At 34.9% G+C, this 12,766-nt stretch overlaps 1 long non-coding RNA gene across 1 annotated transcript; it reads right to left on the bottom strand.

The window, feature by feature from the left end:
- Nucleotides 1-179: 179 nt before the first annotated feature.
- Nucleotides 180-8,774, bottom strand: LOC125280154. Its single transcript, XR_007187547.1, has 4 exons — nt 8,714-8,774; nt 5,638-5,841; nt 3,035-3,267; nt 180-313 (listed from the first exon to the last, which is right to left on the bottom strand). It is a non-coding gene; the product is annotated as an uncharacterized LOC125280154 (long non-coding RNA).
- Nucleotides 8,775-12,766: the final 3,992 nt, after the last annotated feature.

Here is a 12,766-nt window from a genome sequence, read left to right as displayed (position 1 = left end):
TTGACAGCCGAGAATGAGGCGTGAGGATCTATGTTCTCTGTCCGTTCTCAGCGCTCTTATCTAAAGTGTGTGCGGCAGGAAGCCTGGGCGATGCAAAAATAACCAGTCAGGATGACTATAAAGCTCTCGCATATTCCTCTGGGCATGTTGAATTTCACAGGCTTTCTCCAGATGACTCTGCCCAGTGTTTAGACAGTGGGCACCGCTCGAGAGAGAGCGCTGATGTTGAATCTGGCAGTGGGACAGAGATCTGTGAGTCCAACAAAAGCCACAGAAGCTCTACTGAGATGACCTCCATCCTCCCTGCATCCTGCTGTGGGTGAACACATTAAAAACATGAGCTGAAACGCCTTCATATCTGCCCTGTATCACTGACTTAATGATTATCAAGTCAGCAAATGTATTTGAAAATGTGTTTTAGAATAAATAAAAATGTTCAACCACAATTTTCCATGTTAATAAAGTAGCTATCTATCTATCTATCTATCTATCTATCTATCTATCTATCTATCTATCTATCTATCTATCTATCTATCTATCTATCTATCTATCGTTCTATCTATCGTTCTATCTATCTATCTATCTATCTATCGTTCTATCTATCTATCTATCTATCTGTCCGTCCGTCCGTCTGTCTATCATTCAATCTATCTATCGTTCAATCTATTGTATCTATCGTTCTATCTATTTATCTATCTATCCATCCATCCATCCATCCATCCATCCATCATCCATTCATCCATCCATCCATCTATCTATCTATCTATCTGTCCGTCCGTCTGTCTGTCTATTTATCATTCAATCTATCTATCGTTCAATCTATCTATCTATCTATCTATCTATCTATCTATCTATCTATCTATCTATCTATCTATCTATCTGTCCGTCCGTCCGTCTGTCTATTTATCATTCAATCTATCTATTGTATTTATCGTTCTATCTATCTATCTATCTATCTATCTATCTATCTATCTATCTATCTATCCATCCATCCATCCATCCATCCATCATCCATCCATCCATCCATCCATCCATCCATCCATCCATCCATCTATCTATCTATCTATCTATCTATCTATCTATCTATCTATCTATCTGTCTGTCCGTCCGTCTGTCTATTTATCATTCAATCGATCTATTGTATCTATCGTTCTATCTATCTATCTGTCTATCTATCTATCTATCTATCTATCCGTCCGTCTGTCTATTTATCATTCAATCTATCTATTGTATTTATCTATCTATCTATCTATCTATCTATCTATCTATCTATCTATCTATCTGTCCGTCCGTCCGTCTGTCTATTTATCATTCAATCTATCTATTGTATTTATCGTTCTATCCATCCATCCATCCATCCATCCATCCATCCATCCATCCATCATCCATCCATCCATCCATCTATCTATCTATCTATCTATCTATCTATCTATCTATCTGTCTGTCTGTCTGTCTGTCTGTCTGTCTGTCTGTCTGTCTGTCTGTCCGTCCGTCCGTCCGTCCGTCTGTCTGTCTATTTATCATTCAATCGATCTATTGTATCTATCGTTCTATCTATCGTTCTATCTATCTATCTATCTATCTATCTATCTATCTATCTATCTGTCCGTCCGTCCGTCCGTCTATCTATCTATCTATCTATCTATCTATCTATCTATCCATCCATCCATCCATCCATCCATCATCTATCTAACTATCTATCTATCTATCTATCTATCTGTCCGTCCGTCTGTCTATTTATCATTCAATCGATCTATTGTATCTATCGTTCTATCTATCGTTCTATCTATCTATCTATCTATCTATCTATCTATCTATCTATCTATCCGTCCGTCTGTCTATTTATCATTCAATCGATCTATTGTATCTATCGTTCTATCTATCTATCTATCTATCTATCTATCTATCTATCTATCTATCTATCTATCTATCCATCCATCCATCTATCCATCTATCTATCTATCTGTCCGTCCGTCCGTCTGTCTATTTATCATTCAATCTATCTATCTATTGTATTTATCGTTCTATCTATCTATCTATCTATCTATCCATCTAACTATCTATCTATCTTTCTATCTGTCTGTCCGTCCGTCCGTCCGTCTGTCTATTTATCATTCAATCGATCTATTGTATCTATCGTTCTATCTATCTATCTATCTATCTATCTATCTATCTATCTATCTATCTATCTATCTGTCCGTCCGTCCGTCTGTCTATTTATCATTCAATCTATCTATCTATTGTATTTATCGTTCTATCTATCTATCTATCTATCTATCTATCTATCTATCTATCTATCTATCTATCTATCCATCCATCCATCCATCCATCCATCCATCCATCCATCCATCCATCCATCTATCTATCTATCTATCTATCTATCTATCTATCTATCTATCTATCTATCTATCTAATCTGTCTATTTGCTGTTTTGTAAAAACCTAAACAGAAAAAAATAATTCCATTGCATAAATGATGAAATGCAAAACATTTATATGATTATATATGCAAACTATGACTAAAATGTACTATTATATTTCATCATTTATTCATAAACTGGTCAAAAGTGACAGTAAAGACATTTAAAATGTTACAAAAGATTTTAATTTCAAATAAATGCTGTTCTTTTGACTTTCTATTGATCCAGTTTTATATCACATCTTAATAGTAAATGTTTCTTGAGCATCATATCATATTAGAATGATTTCTGAAGGATCATGTGACACTGAAGACTGGAGTAATGATGCTGAAAATTCAGCTTTGATCACAGGAATAAATTACATTTTAAAATATATTCAAGTAGAAAACAGTTGTTTTAAATTGTAATAATATTTCACAATATTACTGTTTTACTGTAGTTTTGAGCATTGGTGAGCATAAGAGTCTTCTCTTTTTTTTCTTTTTTTTTTTTTAAATCTTACCAGTCCCACATTTTTGAATGGTAGCGTAAATATAAAAAGAGTAAATAAATAAATAAATATATTTCTGAGTTTTAACAGTGATGAGGTTGGCTGCATATGGAGATGAGTCTTACCTCCTGGACTGCTGGCTGGAGGGGCAGGAAGGCTGTGTTTATTGTACAGATGTGCCAAGTGGCGTCAACAGGAAGTGGAGGAAATGACTGAAATGACAGTGCTGGGGCGACAGGATAGGCCCACGCGGCCCTAATCCAGGTCCGGTTCTGACCCAGCGCTCCTGTCCTCTGTTTCAAAGAGCCGCCGCACACTGTGTCTGCAGGGACAGGAAGCAGCTTTCAGCATCACTGCACTAAAAAAGACAAAACAGCTTTACTACATCAAAGGCCAAATGTCACGCCAGAGCTCATCAAGTCAGTAGAACAGTGGGTCTGCTCTGGTTAGGTCATTAGATTTGATTTCTGTGACAGTATACTTCTAGCAGAAATGAAACTGAAGTTCATATTTTGCTTTTATTCATTTACGACCTCATTTCCAGAAAAGTTGGGACACTTTGTAAAATGCAATATGTGATTTGTTAATTCTCAAACCTTTATTTAACTGACACAAAGAAAATGTCAATGTTTTCACTGGCCAAATTAACTGTATTTTGTAAATATAAACCAATGTTGATATTGATGGCTGCAACACACTCCAAAAAAGTTGGGACAGAGGCAAAATAAAGTGAAAAGATCACAGAAAATCCAAGTTAAACAGTTTTGAAACAGTCCACAATAAGCAGGAGAATTGGTAATAGGTGAGGGTATCGTGTTTGGGTATAAAAAGAGCATCCAGAAAAGACTTGGTTTTTGCAAGAAAATGGGTCACAGCTCACCACTTTGTGCCAAATTTCATGAGAGTATTGCCAAACAATTCAAAAATCACATTTCCCAATGCAAGATTGCAAAGTATTTAGGTCTTTCAGCACCTAGAATACATAATATTGTGAAAAGATTCAGGGAATCCAGAGGAATCTCAGTCTATGTAGGGAAAGGCAGGAAACCTGTGTTGAATGTTTCTGACCTTCGACCTTCGTCATGCTACTGTGTTAAATATTGCCACGTGCTCAGGAGTAATATGGACAAAAAATGTCAAGAAACGCAACTTGAATCTCTGTTACGCAAGGAGAAAGCTATCAATATTAGAAGCCGCAAAATGCGTGCTGTGCTCAGATGAGTCCATGTTTCGACTTGTTTTTGGGAAAAATGGACAAAGAGTTCTAATGCTGGGGTAATGCATTACAAGTAACTTGAGTTACATAATCCGATTACTTTTTCAAGTAACTAGTAAAGTAACACATTACTTTTTCACTTTACTAAATATCTAAGTCACTTTTTCACATTTATTGACTGACAGCTCTCCTGACCCCATGTTGAGAGTAATAAAGGTCAGAGGTGTTGTGTGCGCTGTGTGAACATGATGTTATTGTAGTTCTAGACTAAATGTGAACATGCATTCACTCATCTCACTTGAATAAAATCACCTCAAAATGAATAAAAACAGTGAAATGCAATCTCAGAATTTTATGCAAACCTGTAATAATTAACTATATTAAATTACACAAATATACTTCATGTATTTAATCTCACTTTATTAACCAATGTCTTTGCTGCTGACCTTTACTGATATAATTAAACCATACTAATAAGCAAAAATTACTTTAGATTAGATTTAGAAATAAGAGTGTTGAACTTCCTTCTCCTGTATCTTATTCTTCTTTAATCCAGAACGGCAGCACAGCTGAAAGGTTTGTTTGAGCTGCGCCCTCTACTGTACAGGCGTAAATATGCATTTCCTTCAGCCTGAGGCTTATTCATTTCACTTTTGGTGTGAAAGGGCCTTAACATTTGCCCAAAATAGAACTGTTTGTGGTTGTTTTTAAAAAACAAACAAACAAGCCCAGCCCAGGAGAGAAAAAATAATGCAACAGTAATGTAATGCATTACTTTTCAGAAAAAGTAACTAAGCAACTCAATTAGTTACTTTTTAGGGAGTAACGCAATAATGTAATGCATTACTTTTAAAAGTAACTTTCCCCAACACTGTTGAGTTCTCAGTCCCAAAGATGAAAATGACCATCCAGAATTTCATCAGCGACAGGTGCAAAAGCAAACATCCGTCATGGCATGAGGGTGCATCAGTGCAAACGACATGGGTGACTCGCATTTGTGTGAAGGAATCATTGACATGAAGACGTATATTGGGATTGTACAGAGACATATACTGCCATCAAGTTGACATCTTTCCTGGGAAGCAAGACATCCAGGCCTCATTCTGCACGTGCTAAAACACAGTGGTTTCTAGACACTCTACACCACAGAGTGGATGCGCTTGACTAGCTGCCTGCAGTCCAGATCTGACTCTTATTGAAAATGTTTGGCCCATCGTGAAAAGAAGAATCAGACAGTGACGGCCACGGTCTGTTGAGCATTCCCAAATGATTAAAGTGTAATTAAAAGGTAAAATTAAAAGGTAATGTGACACAGTGGTAAACATGCCTCTGTTCCAACTTTTTTGGAGTGTGTTGCAGCCATCGAAATCAAAAAAAGTTGGTCAGTGAAAACATTGGAAATTTTTAAGGGAATGAACATATCACAGATTCTTGATTTTATTGCATTTTACAAAACGCCCCAACTTTTCTGTAAATGGAGTTGTAGCAGACGCTGTTATTTTAGTGACTTACAAATGAAACGTTGCCGAATCTGGCAAATCTAGCGAGTCTCCTGTAGTCTGTGACGTCTTTGCCTCAGGGGCCAGCATGATGGGTTTGCTGGACGACTGACCACAATCCTCCTTTTGTTCATTCAAGGTTTTGGAGAAGAAAGAGTGCTGACGTCGTGAAGACTCTCACCCCTGAAGAACAACAAACTCTGCAGATTCTTCATGGCTGAGGAGCACCGCAACATTCAAACGGGGTGAAGAAATAATCAGAACTTCCTTTATTTGGCCCTTCAAGGTTAAAAACCACACCTAAGACAAGTTTAATACTTCTGTCCTTTATACTAATGGTGTTTCTCTTCTTTGAACATCGCTAGATAACACAAATAATGAACAACACTGCATTAAAAGATAAAATACATAAATAAAATACATTTAAATTGTGTGTATATATATATATATATATATATATATATATATATATATATATATATATATATATATATATATATATATATATATATATACAATAAAATAAACAATAAAATTACTTTAAACATTATTTTAATATATATTTATATATAATAAAATGTAATATACATAAATACATATAAACTATATAACATACAACATTTGAAGTACATTTAACTTTATTTACATATAACTGTATATATATTTACCTACAATAAAATTATATATGAATTTATACAACAGTAAATTATTAATTTAAACATTACTGAAAATTATTTAAATATTATTTAAAAACTATATATATATATATATATATATATATATATATATATATATATATAAAAACAATAACGTTATTTTACATGTTTTAATTGCATATATATTTATATATACTAAAATGTAATATACATAAATACAAATAAACTATATAACATACAACATTTGAAGTACAACATATAACTTCATTATATATATACACATTTAACTTATATATATATATATATAACTGTATATATATTAACATAAAATTATACATAAAATATAATAAATACAAATAATTTATATAGTTTTTAAATAATATTTAAATAATGTGTGTGTGTGTGTGTGTGTGTGTGTGTGTGTGTATATATATATATATATTAATTTATATATATTAATATATAACTTATCAATATATATATATATATATATATATATATATATATATATATATATATATATATATTTACTTATCAATTTTAATGCATAATATTGAAGTTAATTATTTATTTAAAAATAATAAATAATTATGCCCACCTGTGCAAACTAAATAATTTGCTAATGCAACTTGGCCTCTATTTTATTACAGACATTTTCTTTATGATTTACGTTTCAATTACTCTGAGATCCTGATTATTTTCACACTCGGGAAATAATTTTGGCCTGCCACAAGTGCTAATAAAAACAGCCCTGTTGGCATCGCATCTCAGGACAAAGAGGACACTTCCCGTCCGGGTGCTTTATATCCTATCTGTGATAAAATGACACTCCCTCCCTCTCCCTGATGAAGGATCAAGTGAACTATTAAAACACACAATCCAGACGATCTACCCAGAATGCACTGCAGGTCTGAGTTACACTAACACTCGTGTGCGGGTGGGTTCGAGGTTTCATCCAAAACTAACACAGTTAATATGGGGAAGTGAGATTTCAGAAGAAACAGAAACACATTTTATAGCAGGGAGGTGGAGAGCTGGAATAACAATAATATGGTGTTACTCTGTGGTCGGGCTAAAGCAACACATATTCAGCGCTGAGTTTGACAAACAATGAAACAGACACAACAGAAAGGTGCAGTGACAACCTGACAGAATTTTACTTTTTACTAGAGTTTTACTAATAAATCCAAACTGATGGATTAAGTTGTTTCGTTTATGAAGACACAAGTTATTAAATTGATTTTGTTGTGGCCTAAAGCCCGTATGCTAGTGTACGCACACAGTCGAACGCACAGCCTTGGAAAGTAAACTTCACTTGACTCGTGCGCATTCACAGGCGTTCAATGCATGCGCAGTTTTGAGCAATCTCTTGCCACGAGTTACAGCCCATGTAAATATATTTGTGTTTTTTCATGCTAAAGTTGTACAAATGAGGGTACTTTCTAACATCTTCGCACAATCTCTTGTATATATAGGCCTCCATTGTCGCTGTAGCTTGCATGCGTTCCTGTCTGTTCTGTGTATGCCATTTTTCTTCAACTACCGTGTAAACCGATGGCACCAGGGCACGGTTGCCACATTGTGGATAAACTAATTACAGCAAAAAAAATGAATACATGCGTGACCTGCGCGTACAAAGTATACTTTGGGCTTAACGGTTAGAGAGTTGGACTTGTAACCCGAAGGTCATGGGTTCAAGTCTCAGTACCAGTGTGGTGAGAAATCATGTCCCCTCAGGAAATGGGTCTCCTTTAGGACCTCGAGGAATCCCATTGGTTCAACAGACTTTTAAAGGTGCCCTAGATTATGTTCTTAAAAGATGTAATATGAGTCTAAGGTGTCCCCTGAATGTGTCTGTGAAGTTTCAGCTCAAAATACCCCATAGAATTTTTTTTATTAATTTTTTTAACTGCCTATTTTGGGGCATCATTATAAACGCGCCGATTTATGCTGCGGCCCCTTTAAATCCCGTGCTCTCCGCCCACAGAGCTCGCGCTTGCCTTAAACAGTGCCTTAACAAAGTTTACACAGCTAATATAACCCTCAAAATGGATCTTTACAAAGTGTTCGTCATGCATGCGTCGGATTATGTGAGTATTGTATACTGTTATATTGTTTACATTGATTCTGAATGAGTTTGAGGCTGTGCTCCATGGCTAAAGCTAACATTACACACTGTTGGAGAGATTTATAAAGAATGAAGTTGTGTTTGTGCATTATACAGACTGCAAGTGTTTAAAAATGAAAATAGCGACGGCTCTTGTTTCCGTGAATACAGTAAGAAACGATGGTAACTTTAACCACATTTTAGCAACATGCTAACGAAACATTTAGAAAGACAATTTACAAATATCACTAAAAATATCATGATTTCATGGATCATGTCAGTTATTATTGCTGCATCTGCCATTTTTCGCTGTTGTTCTTGCTTACCTAGTTTGTTGATTCAGCTGTGCACATCCAGACGTTCTGCCCTTGTCTAATGCCTTTCATAATGATAATGTTGGGAACGTGGGCTGGCATATGCAAAATATTGGGGGCGTACACCCCCAAGACTGTTACGTAACAGTCGGTGTTATGTTGAGATTCGCCTGTTTTCCAGAGGTCTTTTAAACAAATGAGATTTATATAAGAAGGAGGAAACAATGGAGTTTGAGACTCACTGTATGTCATTTCCATGTACTGAACTCTTGTTATTCAACTATGCCAAGGTAAATTCAATTTTTCATTCGAGGGCACCTTTAATGGGTAGTATTTTAGCGCCTGATTACAATTCCTGCAAAATCACCCAATTTGCATACTTATGCACTATTCTATGATGTTTTTAAGTACAAATAGTGTGAGTAGTGTGTTCACACTGAAAATTCCAAAAAGAGAGAGTGCACTTTAAATACCTGGATGAAAAACGAAGTGTGGAATGTTGGACACTTCATGCACTCAACTGTTGCAGCTTTAATTAGGTTGCAGAGGGTGAGGGGGATCAGACTCCATTGTTTAATGACAAAATAAACTTATAAAATTCACACTCTACATGGATGAGTACATAGTGCATAAGTACATAGTGTACAAGTGCACAGTGTATAGTGCGTCATTTGGCAACTTGCAACTTTGATTTATATCATTTAAAATGCATTATAATGACCATTAATGTCTTTTAAATTACATGGTTCATATACTATTATATAACTGAAGCTATACTGAAGCTGCTCACATAAACGATGCCATTAATCTCTGTGCTTTTATAGAGCATTGTATGTCAGCAATCCTTTTACTTATAAAAGATACATTGTTAGGTATGGCTGTTTCCAGTTTGTTTTATTATGCAATACAATTAATTTTATATTTCAAGCATGTTGTTTGTGCACTTAATGTAATAAACACCATACAGTAGTTTAAAAGGTTATAATTAGTCAAGACATCATAATAACAACTTTTGATCTGGCATTACCGCCTGCATCCTAAAGGAGACCTGATATGATACTGCCCTCTGCTGGACAAACACTTCTGTTTTTTTCTCAAAAATAGGGCTAAATTAGACAGTGTGTGGATGCTTTTTCAGTGCATCTCACAAAATTTGTCAAGAACACATTCTCAGAAAAGCCTGTTAATATGAAGACATTTTTACAGGAGTTTACTATGTATTTTGAATTGCACATTGCATCGTGTTGTGTTTTAGGATTGAAATAAATGTCAAAAAACTTTTCATTTATTCTTACAGTGCATGTCTAGGTCATATTTCACCCTGAATCAAAATGTATTTATTATTATTTTTTAATAAAAGCCTTTTTTGATAGGCCATTTATAAACCTATTTAGGACCATAATTTTTTTGCAATATATGATTTTTTTCACAATTACATTTTTTCCCTAGTTCTCATTAGAAGAAAATCTTGTTTTCATTTGTGTAGCGCATAAAATTATATGTTTAAATTACAAATTTAAAATGAATTAATGTATTTGTTCTATGGTCCCAAATTTATTATAAGTTCAAATAAAAAAATACTAATTTAATCCTAGCATTACTGTATTGCAATAATGAGAATCTGATGAGAATCTTTAATGATATTCACAAACAACCAAACAAAAAAACCTGAAAGTTCCTAAAAATAGTATTTATACCATAAAGTTTCTTTAAAAAAAGAAAAAAAAACAATAACACTCAAACAAATGCACTGCTGTTTTACAACTTTATTTATACTTTTTTCCTAAAAAGTAAAAAAAAAAAAATCTATATATTGAAGAGTACAAAAAGAAATCTGCATAACTGTTGCTTGTTTCAATGTTGTTACGAAAATACAGGGAATAAACATCCAGAAATACAGAACAAACGACAAACACATTCCCTTTGCTCAAGTCTGACTGGACAGTGGACATCTACAGGATATTATCAAGAACATACTCATGAGATGAATGTAAACGCTGCCTAATAGTCTTCTGCAGTACAGTTCTGCAGTTTTGAGTGAACTTGAAGGTCTTTTAATGAATTTTTAGACAAAGCTCGACACGGCACCGACCACAGAACTGATGGCAAGACTGAGGAAATTTCAGCTGGCAGAAACTGCATGACAACCTCCAAAACACAAATCCCATCGCTGGGCATCCAACATGGAGGCTTCAAAGAAATATATACAAAAGTACTTGATAATTTCGCCTAAAAAGAACACGCAATTCCCAACGGTTTAGGACTGAATGTACGTTTCTTTAGCGGCTGAACACGAGCTGTGCGCACAACAGATGCCTTTACCGGAGACGAAATCACCTTAAAGTCACAGAGCCACTGAATGCAGTGATACAGTGATCACACTTACACTGCATACATCCTAACCTTAACTGGGCTGTAATAAGCTTTCATTACATTGATCTGCTTTATGCATTCTATTTTATACACATTGTTTATAAAAGTAAATCTCTTTCCCTCTTTTGCCAGCAAGGTTCTAAAACGATCCATCACTGTGGATATTAAAGGGTTAGTTCACCCAAAAATGAAAATAATGTCATTTATTACTCGCCCTCATGTCGTTCCAAACCCGTAAGACATCCGTTCATTTTCAGAACACAAATTAAGATATTTTTGATTAAACTGCCTATGCAAATTCCACTTTCAGGCCCCAGAAAGGTAGTAAAGACAAAGTATGTTACTCCAGTGGTTTAACCTCAATTTTATGAAGCGACGTGAGTGCTTTGTTTGTTCAAAAAACATAATTTACCACTTTATTTACAAAATATAAATCTCCACCTCTGCTCTCGCGTCAACACAACACGCATGCGTCGTGGTGCTTTGGTGAACGTGCATTGGAGATTAAAATTTTGTTTAAAAAAAAATTGGCAAAAAGATCTTTATTAGGGTAATTAATGGCAGAATTTTCATTTTTGGGTGAACCGACCCTTCATTGTCTATTTTGTTTTATTTTAAATAGCAGTGAAAATACATTTTATGTCATCTTAAATGTATGATTTACAGTCTATATGCGGTAAAATAAAACTCTTCTGAATATACGTTAGTCATTGTGCTAAATCAGCACATAATATATAGATATTATATAAACTATTCACAAGGATGTTTCAACACATAGATGAGCTGTAATCTTGCATACCTACAAGACGTTTTAAACAAGTTGCTATTGCTAACATACATATTCAGATCTGTCTATTCACAACAGGGTAAAAAAATCAATGCCAAACCTAAAAAAAAAAACATTTCATCTTTCTAGTGTGGTATAAAACACACAAGTATTGCGCCAAAATCAACTAAATCAAACCTCACTGTACAGATTCAAAACGTGTTTTCTTCTGATTTCCTTTGCTTTCGGCTCCAAAACTGGGTCTTTAAATCAGGATATGACCATTAATGCCTAAAACACGTATGAAAACCATCAACAGCAGAACGAGTCTGGGAATAAATAAAAACACAACTTCAGAATGTCATCGTATTCCTGATAAGGGATGTAAAGCCTGCAGTGATAAATTTCGAAATCACGATAACGACGGTTTGATGAGTCATTGATGTGATTCGTGGCTCTCTGGCAGAGAACAACAGCAATATTCTGAGCTGAAAGGTCTTTGAATGTCAAAGGAAACACGACGGTCAGCTGCTCACATTAACCTCTGCTACTTCACTATGAAAGTACTTGCATAGACAATCTGACATCAGCACATAACTAGTTTGAGTGGGATCAAATCAAAATCACGGAGGCCGAGACGCAATGGCACAGACACTGTAGATATGACAGAAACACCATGTTCGACTCTATTCAAGTGTTTATGCTTCAGCGAGGTGATCCGTGTAAATCGAACATGGACCTTTCAGACACTCGACATGAAGCTGGTTTGAATTTTTCTCCATAAAAAACACCAGTTTCACATAAAAACACAAACGTCCCAGCAGGAAATGAAAGCAGAGCTGAACAGGATGTTCTCTTTTCTCTGTTGTGTTTTCCTGAGGACATTAAAAGCACGTTTAGGAACAGGTTCACTGCCGCCTTTATCA

This window comes from Megalobrama amblycephala, linkage group LG12 (assembly GCF_018812025.1).
Source record: "Megalobrama amblycephala isolate DHTTF-2021 linkage group LG12, ASM1881202v1, whole genome shotgun sequence".
NCBI classification, from domain to species: domain Eukaryota; kingdom Metazoa; phylum Chordata; class Actinopteri; order Cypriniformes; family Xenocyprididae; genus Megalobrama; species Megalobrama amblycephala.
This window is presented reverse-complemented; position numbering and strand designations above follow the sequence as displayed.